This window comes from Nipponia nippon, unplaced genomic scaffold (assembly GCF_047370975.1).
Source record: "Nipponia nippon isolate SJK-2023a ecotype South Korea unplaced genomic scaffold, ASM4737097v1 scaffold_6, whole genome shotgun sequence".
Taxonomy (NCBI): domain Eukaryota; kingdom Metazoa; phylum Chordata; class Aves; order Pelecaniformes; family Threskiornithidae; genus Nipponia; species Nipponia nippon.
This window is the reverse complement of record NW_028262380.1, coordinates 50,759,576-50,774,877: the sequence shown is the minus strand read 5'-3', so window position 1 is coordinate 50,774,877 and position 15,302 is coordinate 50,759,576. Positions and strand designations below refer to the sequence as shown.

At 45.7% G+C, this 15,302-nt stretch overlaps 1 protein-coding gene across 2 annotated transcripts in view; it reads left to right on the top strand.

Annotated features, from left to right (window-relative positions):
- The first annotated feature begins 6,424 nt into the window (after nucleotides 1-6,424).
- The window catches only part of GPRIN3 (GPRIN family member 3), a 31,775-nt gene continuing 22,897 nt past the window's right edge, over nucleotides 6,425-15,302 (top strand). Inside the window, exon 1 of one of the 2 annotated variants that reach the window (XM_087738121.1) lies at nucleotides 6,425-6,567. The gene's annotated coding sequence lies outside the window, so the exon portion shown is untranslated. The remainder of the gene's footprint in view (nucleotides 6,568-15,302) is intronic. The other variant, XM_087738122.1, reaches the window with a different exon arrangement.

Sequence of the window (15,302 nt, the reverse complement as noted above, 5' to 3'; positions counted from 1 at the left end):
ATTGACCGAGTCTTCACCCCTGGGGTATACCAGTAATGGCTGGCCTACAACTAGACTTCATGCCACCAATCCCCACCCTCTGGACATGACATAGGGGAGTCAGTGTCAAAAGCCTTCCTGAAGTCTAGGTAGACAATAACCATTGCTGTCTCCTCATCTACCAAACCAGTCATTTCACCATAGAAGTTTATCAAGTTGGTCAAGCCTGAAGCCATGTTGACTACTCCTGATGACTTTCTGATCCTTCATGTGCCTGGAAACGGTCTCCAGGATTAGCTACTCCATCACTTTCCAAGGATTGAGGTGAGACTGACCAGCCTGGTTCCTTCTTCCTGCCCTTCTTGAAGACAGGAGTGACATTTGTTTTCCTGCAGTCTTCAGGTACTTCTCCCAGTCACCATGATCATTTGAAGATAATTGAGAGCGATCTTGCAATGGCATCAGCCAGCTCTCCTAGCAGTTGTGGGTGCACCCCATCAGGGCCCATGGACTTGTGTATGTCCAGTCTGCTTAAGTATTCTCTAACCTGATCCTCATCCACCATCGCTATGTCTTCCTTGCTCCAGACTTCCCCTGGTCTCTGGGACCTAGGATTTCTGAAGGATGGCCTTGCTAGTAAAGGCTGAGGCGAAGGCGGCATTCTTACAGACTTTTCCATGTCCTGTGTAACCAGGTCCCCCTGAACAAGATGTTCAGCAATGGGCCCACATTTTCCCTAGCGTTCCTTTTTTTACCTATGTACCCATAGAAGCTTTTCTTGTTGTCTTTGACATTCCTAGACAGATTCAATTCCAGCTGGGCTTTAGCTTTCTTAACTTCACCCCTGGATGCTCTGACAATGTATCCGTATTCCTCATTGGGATGGACCACTGTTGAGTTTGGAGGAGGTGATGCGTGAATATTAATCAGCTTCCTTGGGCCCCTGTTACCTCCAGGGCTTTATCCCATGAGACTCTACCAAACAGATCATTGAAGATGCCAAACTCTGCCCTCCTGAAGTCCAGGGCCGTGAGCTTGCTTTTCACCCTCCTCCCTCCCTGCAGGATCCCAAACTCCACCATCGAATTGTCACTGCAGCCAAGGCTGCCTTTCAACTTCACATCCCCAGTGAGCCCCTCCTTGCTGGTGAGTAGGAGGTCCAGTGAGCACTTCTCCTCAGTGGCTCCTCTGTCACCTGAATGAAGAAGTTGATGCACTCCAAGAACCTCCAGGATTGCCTATGCCCTGCTGTGTTGTCCCTCCTGTATATATCGGGGTGGTTGAAGTTTCCCATGAGGACCTTCACGGCACAGTCGGAAGCAAAAACCGTCAGGTGCATGGTGAGGGCCAAAGACGTTCTCACAATGCTGTAGAAATTCACATCCTTACATATTTTCAACTGGAATTTGACATAGCTGCTTGAGGTACAGAAACTAGCATATGGATTCATAGTGTTTTAGAACCACCGTGAAATGCAGAAATACCCCAAATATTGAGTTCATTCACAATGGCATATTATTTGTTCCATGCAGTTTTCTTTATATCCCTTTTTTTTTCTTTTTTAATGAAGACCATAATGTTTAAGGGAAACATTCTTAAAGGAAATATGACCAACAGAACCTATTATTTCTAGCCATAAATTGTGTTATCAGTCCCAGTCTAACAATCCAGGAGTGTTATTACTGTGACTGACCAGCGCATCCATTTGTGAAATGCCCAGTACAGTCCATTAGGTATGCAAGAGGTAAAGGGAGAGGGAGATGCTCTGTAACATGTGGAATTAATATTTGCTCTGCTCTGTTGGTTATACGGAAAGTGCATGATCACAAAACACACACATCATGTCACCTCGTGTATGGTTTTCTTCCTCTATACATTTGTCTCTAATGGTACAGCTGCTGACTGCAGCGACCATACCAGAGGACTCGTACCTTTTTTGGCTCAGCTCCCAGTCCAAAATGAACGTGTTCAGCCAGTCATTCACTTGTTTTTCGCATTAATGGGAAGCAAAGGTGTAAGTGCCTTCACAAAACTATAAATGTTAAATGCTTGCAGTCACAAGCTTGCTCTTCATTGCACTTTTCAGCTCAGTCTTCAGCTGGAGTTTTGCCTGGGAAAAGTTTTGCTTTTATTTACTTTTTGAAATATTCGTAACTCCATTTCCTAAAGATGACATGAAAGATGCTGCATAAAAAAAAGGCTTCTACAGAATTTAAATTTGGTATCAATGTCATCAAAACTGAAAATATATTGAGAAATATGGTAGAAGCAGTGCAGTGAACAACAGGCCTAATCCACACCAATGTGAGTTTGCATACTGCTACTGAAGTAAATGAAACTACACTGGTTTAGGCCAGCTGCACATCTTCTCAACATGTTATACCACTTCTCATTTTAAAAAATCATCAGCTCTATCTTTTTCAGCTACAGTAAAGAACTTTCTTTTAGCCAGATGGTGATACAGTTTAAAGATGAGATTTTAAAACATCCTACAAGAGTCTTCAAAGGCACTGTAGAAGTGTGGTTGTCGTTTCTGATGATTAATTGTATTCTGGCAGCTCCTAGAAAATCCAGGCTCCTGTTGCCCTGAGCTCTGGCCTAATATATATCAAAATATAACCCCTCTACAGTTAAATTTATGCTTTCACCTTGGTCAATACTAGCCAGTTTAAAAGGTTTAATTCTTTATTATTCTCGATTATTGAGACCTATGCACATATTTAATTTTAAGCATGTTCCGTTGACTTTAGTAAGTGCTAAGCACAGTGCTTAAAGCTAAGCAACCATCTATGTGCTGCCCTCAGTATGAATGCTTTTCTGCATTAAGACCTACAAAAAGTTAACATAAAACAAATGTATATAGCTGGAGATTAAAGCAGACAAAAGGATGGGGGGAAAAAAGTAATAAATTGGCCATGACTTACAGGTGATTAAGCAAATGAGTTAAAAACTCAGATAAATAAACCAGAATAACCTAAATATCTGGTTTGCATTGATACGGTGACATATTGATATGTTGAGATATGATGACTTCTTTAGCCTATCAGGACAGCAGCTAATGGAGTTCAGAGCTCATGACAGGGTTTAGAAAATGGTTTAGAGGTCTTTAATACCAATATTGCATGATGTACCAAATTAAACTGTTCTATGGTAGGCTGTGGTTCAGGAAAGAGAAAAGGACGTAGGGGAAAAACATGTGCATGAGAAGCGTTCATAAATAAAGTGGCCATGCCATGAGTGCATGTGTGCACTTCATCACCTTAACCAATTTCTACAATGATCTGAGTCTCTTTGATGCCTCTTCTCAGCTCTCCTAGGTCATCATTGCATTCAGAAACAAAAGCATCCGTGCCCTACTGGGCATGGGGAAGATTATTAGTTGAGCTGTATTTCAGTCATATTTCTGCGTTCATTCCTCTTGGATTTCCTTGTCCATCAGGCGATACTAAGTAGACCCAGTGCTCAGCCATGACTGCTGAGAACAGCATGGGGATTCTCAGTAATGCTGTACAGACAGAAGGAAATGCTTGTCTGAACCCAGCAGGAAAACATTCAGACACTAGGTTTGAAGTGCTTGGGAATGGAGGGGCTCAGAGCAAACAAAGCTCCCAACCCACCTCTTTTTTGCCTCGGAGTTACAGTTGCTCCTTTCCAGCAGGTGCTGGGACTGATTGCTCCACATGCTCTGAAGGTGCTTCACAACCCTAAAATAGGAAGGGCACAAGAGCCCATAGAAAAGCTTTCCAGCCTTTCCAGCTGAACGTATATGACTCTTATTGCTGTGACTTTCAAGGCTGGATGGTCAACCGCCTCTCTTACATGCCTTTGAAAATCCTACCATGTTTCCACTTCAATTAATCTCAGAGTTGGTTTCCAAAGAAGAAGAAAGTATTAGCTATAAATACTAAAACAGCTGAAATTTCCTCGCTTTGCAAATGGTTTCAGAGCCAAATAAGGGCTGCCTGGAGACAAGCGTGATTCTTACCTTTCTGTGGCAGGTTATTTCTTCCTGGGCAGGGAAGGTTGCTGTCAAAGGGAACAGCGTTAATATTTTTCAGTGACTTGGAAATGGGGAGAAAGACGAAGAAAGGAAAAGATAGATGGCAGTGGGGTGTTAAAGCTACATTAAAGGACACAAGAGACTTGGCTAGCTTGCAGAATTAATTGAGTTAATTGGTTAACTGATGCCAAGACTGTGATTTTAATATCTCAGGCTAAGGGGAGATACTATTAACAGAAAGGGTTTCTCTTAAGAATCCAGATAAGGAATCTTATGTTTAGGAAAGTTTAGGAAAACTACACTAATTACAACTGTCTCTTGCTGAGCAACCCCTGAGGTCCCATGAAGTCCTTGTAGCAGCAAGGTCTCGAGTGCCTACGGCTACCTCTTCATAAAAGTACAATTGCTGACAAAAGGAAATTACATCATCCAGCCTTTCTTCTTCTTTAACAAAAAAAGGGAAGTTTCACTGTAGTAATCTTAATGGCAGCAGGATTAATTCTAGGAAGTTTGGCAATGTTTCTTTAAAAATAGGTCATTTAGCAGAATAATGAAGAGGAGTTGAACGCTGACTCTGTTTGCCAACCTGATCCTTGTACTGCTGACTCAGACATGACCGGGGTGAGGACCCGGCTCTACACAGCTCTCCAGAGCACCAAAAAAAAGTAGCAAGATTGTAAAGAGAATGAAGTCAAGAAGAGCTACTGGCAACCCCCTGCTGCGCTACTTCTGCAAATCTTTTCCTTTTCCTCATGAAGTCTGATGCTCTCTCCACTCCCCCCCTCCAGTGAGGTTCCCTTGTGTTTGGGAGTACTTAAGAGTACTGCCGATTTGATTTTGGCACATGTGAAAAAGTGGTTATTGTTGGTGAATATTGAAAATATCTCTTAAATTTTCCATGGTTAAATAACTGTCAGAAAGCCACATTCAGGAATGGTTATTACATAAATATGTGCTGATCTAAGCGGCTGCTGTTGGGGAAGAAATTACATATGCCACGGTAGGAAATGTAAGACCTTTTTCATGATCGCTTAACCCATGAGTCAGAGATTCAGGATCAATAACTGAGCCTGAGGGTGTTTTGCAGAGCAGTGAATAAAACATGTCCATTCATATGGATCAAGGGAATATGATTCATTGATATTTATGATGATTAGAGATAAAAATTATTTTCTTAGGTGCTCTGGTCAACTGTTCTTTTTTTCCCCCCATCTTTTCCATATTGCAACAGAGTTCTCCTCACAGCTTGTCCCATAGTTTTGGAAATCCTGCTCCTATTTATCTGTAAGGGAAGGTAGAAGAGTTAAAAATCCTCCCGGTTGAAAACCTGTACTTGATTTGAATCTCCGGGCACTGCAGAACCATTTCTTGTGATTGCAGCAGAGAGAGAGAAAATTCCACACTGGTGGGAATAAATCGAAATTAGATCAAAGATTTCCAGACAATTATGAGTCCTAACCCAAAATGTCTTTTGCTGCTAAGATTTTTGCTTGGATCTATTTTCTTTGCAGGCAAGCAGGGCAGTGCTTCATACAGGAAGCCAAATTTGCCTATCAAAAACAACAGTCCAAATCGAAAGCGTGACAAGAGCTGATGCGCATTTGCATACACTGCAATTCCACATGCAAATTGGTACAACTCCGCAAGCAAACGGCTCATTAGGTGCCCAGATAGCTATCTGTAGGCACGCTTCCTCAGCTGACACATGCAGGATGAGCAACGGTGGACGGAAGGAGTGGATTTGGGATGTGCGGTTCTAGCTCTTCTGCCGTGAAGCAGCTTAGCGTGTAGTTTTGCTTTGGGAGCTGGAAAGAACCGGCTGGTAGGGGAAGCAATGCAGAGCAAGCCCCGGCGCACCGTCGGGGCTCCGGCACGGCTGCCGAGCCGTCCCGGGGGTCTGGGGAGGGGCCCGCGGGCCCCCTGCTCAGCCCCATCCTCCTGATGGAGGGCAGGAACCATCAGCTCCCCGGGCTATAAAAGCCCGGAGAGGCCTGGGGTGGGGTTGGCGAGAGGTGGAAATGCCTCCCTGGAAGCAGGTATCTGCCGGCGCCCTCCGGGCTGGGGCTGGGGCTGGGGAGGGGGTGCGGGTGCGGGTGCGGGTGCGGGTGCGGGGGCTGAGCGCCGACGGGGACGGCGCGGTGCCCTCCCCGGGGGCCGGGACCCCGGGAGCTGCCCCGCCCTCCCGGCGGCCGCGGGGGGGAGCCCGGCCCGGCGCCGCAGCCCGGGCGCTCCCCCCTCCCCACGCCGGCCGCCAGCCGCAGCTGCGAGCGGCCGGGAGGTGCCGCCGCCGCCGCGCTCGGCACGGCTCCCCGGGCGGCGGCGGAGGCTGGCCGGGGCCGCTCTGCCCCAGCCTCCCGCCGCCGCTGCCTCTTCGTAGTCGGCACGAATCGCCTCGCCCCTGCCCCCCGCGGCGGGGAGGGCCACCCCGGCGGGGCCCTCCTCCCTCTCTCGCCCTCCCTCCCGCCCTCTCTCCGCCCGCCCTCCTCCCGCCGCTGCACACCCCGAGGAAGGGCTTGTTTTCCTGCCCGGATGATGAATTTCTCCGCAAGGTCATCTCTGCCCGCGGCTCCCCGGGCGCCGCCGCGGAGGTAAGGGGCGGAGGGAGCGGGGGGGACCGTGAGCACCTACACACACACGCACACCCCTCCCCAGCAAGTTTTTTCGGCGCCGGAGAGGAGCGGGGTCGGTGCCAGGACAGGTGCCCGGGGCACGGCGGGGTGGCCAGGCGGGGGGCTGCCTCGCCCTGCCGGCCTTGCCCGGTGCGGGGGTGCCGGGAGCGCCGAGCCCTGCCCGGGGAGCGCGCCCCGGGGGGCCGTGCCCTTCTCCGAGGGGGCTGCGGCCGGCCACGCCGAGCGGACGCCGGGGGGGGCGGCCGGGCCGGGCCAGCCCCCAGGGGGCCTCTCTGATCCGCTGCTCATTTTTACCGGCGCTTGGAAGCGGCTTTGGCTCCCGCGTGTCCGGGAGCGCAGAAAACTTAAAAAATAAAGAGGAAAATAAGGTGCCCCCACGGCCGGGCCGGGGGATGCGCGGCGCGGTCGCCACGGCAGCGGCGCGGTCGCCACGGCAACCTGCGGCGGCCCGCGGCCGCGGTGTCGCAGCGCGGAAGGTCCCCGGAGGCTGCCGCCGGGGGGGGGGGGGGGGCAGCCCCGGCCCCCGCCCGCCGCCGCCCGGCTCCCACGGCCTCCCCGGGGCGAAGCCGGGCCGAAGCAGACGGGCGGGGGCACCCGCGTAGCCCGGGACGGGCGTCTCCGAGACGCGGGGCTCCCGAGAGCGCGCTGTCGGGGGTGCGGGGCTGAGGGCGGCCCGCTGCGGTGTTGCAGCCCGACAGCAGCGCGCCGGAGCCGCACTGCCGGCTGGCGGGAGGCGCGGTGAGCAGCCCGGCTTGGGGCGTCAGGGCTGGTGACAGGTCCCTGGCCGGCCTTTGCCTTCTCCTGCTGAAGTCGGTGACAAAGCCAGGGGTGATCCTCCCAGCTCCCGGTCTGTGACTTCTGTTGTCTACAGATCAACCTGCTTTCTGTGCCCCGTACAGGCCTTGGCTTCGTTAATGCTTTTTTCCTTCTCTTTCTCTCAGGAGAAGATAACAATGCTGCTGGTAGGCTTATTAGAGTCATAAGGAATTATTATGATCCCATAGTCTAACCTCTTCCACAACATAACGCACAGACTGTTCCCCAGTGAGTCTGAGGTCTGGCCCACCAGCCTCTTCAAACAGTCTTGATTTAATGACTTCCAACGATGGGGAATTTGCTACATTCCTGGATAATTGGCTCTGATTGTTCATCTCATTGTTAAACATTTGCATCTTTTTTCCACTTTGAACTTTTCTGACTTCATCTTCTAGCTACTGGATCTTGTAATGTCTTTGTCTGTCAGATTAAATAGCTATCTAGTTTCATATCATCTCTCTCTGCTCAAGTATTTAAGGGCAGTAATTTATTGGCCACTTAACGTTGTCTCTGATGAGATAAATAGACCGAGCTCCTTTGGTCTCTCCCTGGGATGCAGATGCTCCCGAGGAGAAATGGCTCGGCCGCTCTTTTCCGAGCCCCCACCGCTGTCCTCGCCGGCCACCGGCGCTGCACAGTGGATTCCAGGAAGGCTCTCGTTCGGGTCACGTGCGGAGATAATAACCTCGTGCTCAGTATTCCCCTGTCTATTCACCCAATGGCACGAACTTTTCTTTCCCACGACTTCACGGTGGGAACTCATGTTCCGTTAGTTACGTGCAGCGATCCCTGTGTTTCTTTGCGAGCCAGGGTTTTCTCAGAAGCTGGTTGCCTGTCCTGTAAGGGGCATGTAAATTAAATCTTCTGACATGCATAACTTTGAATCTGCCTATATTAAATGGATTTTTCCCTCCTCCTATCACTTCACTTCCAGGGAGTCTGCAGCTCAGGAATGACGATAGAGCTCTGGTGTTTTTCCCTCTAGAAGTCAGCTGAGTTTTTTTTTTCCTGGGACCTCTGTGCTAAAACCGTCTTTCTTCTCGGTAGCATTTGCTCCAGATGACCTTAAAGTTATTTGAAGTTTACTGGGTGAGAAGTTATGCTGAGTAATATACAAACTGCAGACTGAAAGTGCCCATTACAGTGAATTGGTTTTGTAACTGCTTTTGTTCGGCTGTGCCTCCAAGTGTTGGTGAGGGAGAAAGAGATTTGCTTTCCTGGCTTACGGAACTGTAAATCCCACTGTTGCGTGTGATGTCTAGGCTGATACGTATATTGTTATTATGTTGCGAATCTTTAACTTGAATTTTGTGAGTTTTATTTACTCTGAAGTGTGCTCAAGCCTGGATTTATAGCTCCCTTTAGAAAGCACAGTATCTGAGAGTGTGGGCTGGAGATGGGTGGTTTTGACAGGATATTGTCAAGTTTCCCAGTAGCATGTAGCAGCTCGAAGGGGACTGAAAGGATGAGATTGAGCAGTCTGAAGGCACCTGCTATGGGAGATGGTTGTTGGTTTGGTTTTGTTTTTTTTTTGGGGGGGGGGGGGGTTGGGGGCAGGGGATGGACAGACACACACACATGGGGAAGGTGTTTTTTGTCTAACCACCTTGACTTATGCTAAGAGCTTAATGCACACTGAGGGAGGGTGACGTAAGAAAGGTCTAAAACCTGAAGACCTTACCTGTACATGCAGACCATCCTGTGAAGTAAGTGAGGTGATGATCCCTGTGAGTATGGTTTGTTTGCATGAATGAAGATAGCGGGTTGCAGCCTTTAGAATGACCTAACTGTCTTCAAAGTGTTAAAAGTAAGAAAAAAGTATATTCTGATCATGTAATGACTTAAGTGTCAGGACAGTGAGCTTTCTTGAAATTTCACATAGGATTTTTTGGCTTTCTCTTCAAGCCCCTGAAAATATGTCTATACAAGACATTGCACTAAGTATAAATAGTGATGGATGAATGAGGTACCCTTAAAAGGTCTGAAAATCTTTACGGAGCTTAGATAGCACATCCGATTGAGTAGAGTGACCCTATGAATTGTGATGAATTTTCTGCAGGCTGGTGTCAGCATCTTAGGAATTGCTTATTACACATATAATTGCATATCCCCCCAATATGAAATTTTGGAATTTTATTACGTGGGAGGTAGCTTGCCCCATCCATTCAAACTTAGCTTCTCTCCCCTAAGCTGGGCTAATTTCTCTGATTTCCCCCCCCCCCCCCCCCCCAATATATGCTTTCCCTTCTCAAGGTTGCATCTTCTCTTCAACCGCTTTTGCAATCAGAAGAGCATGCATGTCTTTCCATAGGGTGACGGGTCCCAAAACTTATCCATTCTTGAGTCATAGTACCCATCCTGGGTCAGCCCAGCATTAAGAACAGTGGCTGTTAATTCTACAAGGCCGGGACAGACAGGTATTTTTGAGTCTCAAACTTACGGTGTCAGCTGAAGACTGTCCAACAAGTGCTAGGTTAGAGTTAGGTGGATTTCATTAGCAAAATATGTTGGCAGTAGTAAAATTTGTCAGATTTGGGTGCTACAACTGTTACTACCACCTTTATTTTTAACAACATAAACCCCCTCCATCAGATGCAGTCGAAGCGAAGGAGAACCTGATTATATTAAGAGCAACATCCTGCCTCTGATTTGTTTGTGAAATCGTCACTGATGTAGGAGTAAAAGCAAGCTGCTCGTAGTCTTACAGCTACAGACAGAGCAAAATTTTGTAACTTGTATGACTGTGCTTCTAGCAGCGCATCATTTCTTAATTGATAACTCCCACATTAAAGGCGGAGGTGGGATATAGGCTGAATCTGTTGCCTTTGTGGATTTAAGAGCAATCCTGGATTAAAAGCTGATATTATCTAACAGCAAGTAACGACTCCATAGCTGATAAAACTTTTGTACCTGCCCTACAGGGTTATGAACTGGTTTTATATGTGCAAAATTCTTTAATATTAGTTGCGTTGTTTACTGGCAGTATTTTGATATTATTATGGAAGATTAGAAATGTAACAAAAGTCACCCAGGATTGTTTCTGTATTAACTTTGGATACAAATTGGGTGCCCTAATTGTAAGCCTCGATACAATGTGACAAGATGTCTAAACGGATCCCATATTTGGTCTTACACAGTGTATCATTTCGGTAAACATCACCTTCTCGAGAGTCAGAACAAAACAAAGATTGGTGATATTTACCGGGGAAAAACAAGTTCTGGATATGTTCTGAATGAAATTAAATTACCTTCCAGCAGGAAAAGCTTTTGAGAGCACATCTGAGCACAGTTTACTTTTGCAAATAGCAAAAATAGAAAAGGGCTACATATATCTGTTTTATTACGGACTTTGAACTCAGTAACAGTTCTATAGAAACAAAGATTTGTACTGATTAAAAATTTAATCACAGATGATCAGTTACTTAAAGTTGAGCAATTCGTTTCTTGGAGTCCATGGCTAGGAGTTCATGTTTGTAAACTGGCAGCAGATCCGAAAGGGCAGAGGTGTCAGCACACTGCTGAGTAAACAGGGAAGAAACGCAATGACAAGACTCGCAGCTCCAGGCAGGGTGTGGGGGAGAGAGACAAAGGGAAAGGTGGACACCAAAGGAGTAACCACTAGGAACCAGCGTAATGTCATTTTCCTCCAATTTGTTCTCTGTCAGCAGTGGACACATGTACTTGGGGAAAATAATTAAGTGGAGGGAAGAATGCCAACAGTCGCAAGTGTTACAATGAATTGCTGTAAAAGCTTCTATCAGGGTGCTACAGGCATGTCCACAGAGGACAGATTGAATTCTTCCTTTTTCCTCCCACCTCTAACTCCATGATCCTGTGTTACAAAACTTAGTGGCAGGTATGGAAGCTATTACCACAGCCGATCTCAACCAGATGTCCAGGGAGATCCTGTTATTTTTTTGAATGATCCAGGAACAAGAGTCTGTATCTATTATATCTGTGGGTATAGTTATTAGCAACACCCATTGCTTCCACTGTTCATTTTACTGTATTTATTATACATTAGTAAAACATGGTAATAACAGTTGAGCTTGCTCGCTTCCTTGCCTGCTTTCCTCCCTCTGAAAGTAGTTCTCTTAGAAAGACAAGGAGTTAATCGAGGGGGACACAAACAGACACCCCAGTGCTTTGTTAAACTTTACTATTTGTACTATTAGCATCTGTACATACTATTAGTATCTGTGTCTGACATAGAGGAGACCATCTCTGAGCTGAGACTCAAAGCTTGTATCACTTGGCAAATGATAACGAATCATTTTCCAAGCTAAGTTAATCATTGTTGTCTAGCTGTGGAGATGAAAATATTCTGCTGAGGGAGTGGAGAAGTTGTTTTTTTACAATAGGATCATAAGAAGAGTGCATTTTGAGCAGAGATATTTCTCATCTCCCTCTCAGGCAACTCTCACAGTCACTACTAAGGAAACAAACTCAACTATGATAAAATAGATGTGAAGCACATTGCTAGATGGGAATCTTCATTGTGGTCTGGTGAACTTCTGATCCAGGAAGCAGCAGCATTGCTAAGTCTAAAATCATTCATATTGTCTATGGATTGATCGTAGCTACATAGTAATAACATATGCGTTCTCATTTGTGTGCCTGTACGTTAATGCACACATGCAAATGGGACGAAGCACAGTGTTGCCTGAAGGGTTGGTAGTCTAGCGAAGTCTGGGAAGAGCTACCTCAGTAGCTCAGTTAGCTACAACTATGTATTTGTTCAACTGAAGCATAGATTAGAACTGAAGTAACTAGTGTAGAAAAGGTTGCTTGAAAAGAGCCTGCAATAAGAAGTAATGTATTCTTATTGTATGAAAAAACAATATATCAATCATAGGCAGAAAGTAGTGACCAAACATTCAGCTTTGGAAAGGCAGATCTTATTATTTGCCCTTTTTTCTGACCTTTTTTTTTTCTGCTAAATGGACCAGGCGTTTCTAAAAATCTTGAAAAGTAATCAATGTTTGCTTGAATTCTCTCTATGACTCCTGTATCTTGAGATTCCGCTGTAGCTCAGTGATGGTAATTAATATTGTCAGCTCTTCACAATTATCACCAGTTGGTGTTTTGTCCCAAAGAACAGGATGGCTTTCTATATGCATATGTGGATTTCTTTTTCTTTTGGAGAAAGTTGAGCAAATATTGGTTCCCGTGATCAGGATCCCAGATTGCATCCTAGTGGTGAAAAATCTCTTTCCCAGTGATGCTAAAGTGCAAACAAACAAAAAGCTCAGTTTTTTACTTCCCTTTTTTTTTTTAAAAAAAAAAAAGGCAAAATGAAACAAGGTGCTGTGCAATTATTTTTCACTGCTCTTCATGCAAAAAGACAACAAATTCAAATAGAGGACATGAATACCATGCTACATTATGACTAATCTTAAAAGGATACTATAAAAAGCAATGGCTTCTCTCAAATGATGACAATGAAGTTCATGAAGATTTAATTCAGAAATTTTCCAGTGGCTCCAGGCCCCCTTTTTACATGCAAGACTAGACCTGCTGCTCCATGGAAAAATCACCAGAAATCTGAGAAAATCAGTCAAGGTGTTATCATGGAAACAGCGGGAATTTCCAACACAGGATAACAAAGCATCTGATGTTACCTTAAATTTGCATAAACAGGAGTCAATTCATTAACATTTGTGTGCAAAACAAATAAAAAATGTTATGTGGTTGGGCACAAGTTTCAGATGGATGGATTTTTCCTTTCCTGGGTGGTACAGCAAAGGAAAAGAACAGCAGACTGGTTACTAATCTGATTTCATGGTTTTGGGAAGAGATGAGTGTTCCTGTTGGTAGAGGGTAGAGCTGGAGTGTGATTTCTCTGGTACTAGGGAAACATGGTGTCTGTCAGCCAAGGGGTGAGCAGAGTCCCTTAACCTAAAGCTAGACTGACTGAAAGTCAGTGACTACTCTTGAGCAGTCATTTTGCCTTAGTAAAGAAACTGTAAAACATATTAAAGTCCAAGGACCGATGCTTTACCTCTGGTGTGTTGCCAGGAGGATCTTAGTCCAAAAAGTAACATGGCTGCTCCAGGAATGGTCCCTCCCCTTCCATAGGGCTCCAGGACTCTGACCGTGGAGTATTTCCAAAAGCAGCATCAAACAGTGCAGTAAATCTGGAAAGTCAGCGTAATGGACTAGATAGGAAATCTTCTGGCAAAGCAGACGATGTGGACAGGGCACTGTTGCATTTTAGCAAGTCCCCATTTTCTTAGACTACTGGAGCTACAATTCAGAGCAGCTTTTAGGATGTCTTTGGGCACTGAGGAATGAACTAGACATCACCAGGTCCCAACTTCAGAAAGCAGAGAGGTGCAAAAGTCCTATAAATCTTCCCAGCTCAGCTCTCCTAGAAGCAGTCTGGCTGTTGGGGAGTTAGCTAGCCCTTAGGCTAGACAATGCTGAAGGATAATCAGCCCTTAGTATTTAATGAACTAAAGGGTCACTGTCATTAATGTCATTCTCTTTCCTCTGAAGCATCAGTTTCACAAAAAACTTCACACAGTTGAAAGACTTAGCTTGAGAGATGAGTCATTAGGAAAATAATAAAATATAATAAGCATGCTGGGGGGTGTAGGGAGGGGTAGAAGTAATGTGATAAAATATTTGTCAGAAAGATGATACTCTGAGAAGAGCTGTATGGAAACAAGAAGACAGAATTATTCCACCCTGAAAGGCTGGTATTTCACAAGTGCTGAAAGTTTCATAACACTTCAGCATGCCACAGCATCACTGTATTTATTAGAAGAAAATGTTAATCTTCCCCTTGAGGTTAATAATTAGGGAGTGCCTGTTAAAAGCCAGTAAACAGGCTGTGAAGGTCTGCATAAGTTTATCAGAACCCAGATTTCTGCTCAAGCTAAGCAGTAGCCTTAAAGGATCTCCTGTTTCGGTACTCTGAAAAATAACGTATCAGTTTCCGTCCAGTCTGTAGGGACAGGTATCCCAATTACAAATGCAGCTGTGATTACAGTTCTTTGTTGCAGCACCAAAGGCATTTTCACAGAAAGGGTAAGTGATATTTCTAAGGGTCGCCCCAGTCTGTGGTATGGCAGAATGAAGGGACCAGGCTTTTGGGCCCCTGCTTGCTGACCGGTCCTTCAGATAAACCTGTTCATGCCATGAGCATGACCACTACTAATTGCAAATGTGCTTTCACCTACCACCTACCTGAATAGACTTGGAAGAGCCATACCTGCATGTGGTAACTTCAGGTGAGGACTGTGCAGAATTTGTGCTGTTTATCTCATTCCTGAGAACAAAGGGTTCATGGGGCTAAATTCAGCTTGTAGTTTCAACCATGTGCAAATGATGCTAGAAACGCATGAGGATGCACTGCAAACAATGACTGAGGAATAAAAGCTGTTCATTCATTTCCTGAGAAGTCAAGCAAGCTCCATCAGGAGATGCAGAGGAAAGCTTTAACAAATGACTATTACAGAGGGATTAACTTCATTAATTTAGCTGCTTGTGCTTTTGGCACTTAAGAATTAATCCAGCCTTTATTGATTGCTTAAGTCTCGATTAGCTTGATGCCTAAGAAATGGAAGGGACAAGCAGTTTCCTCCTGCCTATAGTAGGCATAGAAACTAACAGAGAGATGGTCTTCCCTTTGCTGAGGTGAGGTGTCTTTACCTCCTGGCTGGGTTCAGTGTACACCTCAACTTAAAGGGAACAATTCAGACCTCAAGTCATGGGGCCACCTTACACCATCCACAGTGTAATAAAAGCAGATAGTATCATAAGGTCTGGGAGCCTCAGAAATACTCTTGTATTAAATGGTCTACTTTGAGAGTTGCTTCCAGCTGGACCATGCTTGGCCATTGTCATAGAAACGTGCCGTTGCTATTGGGAAA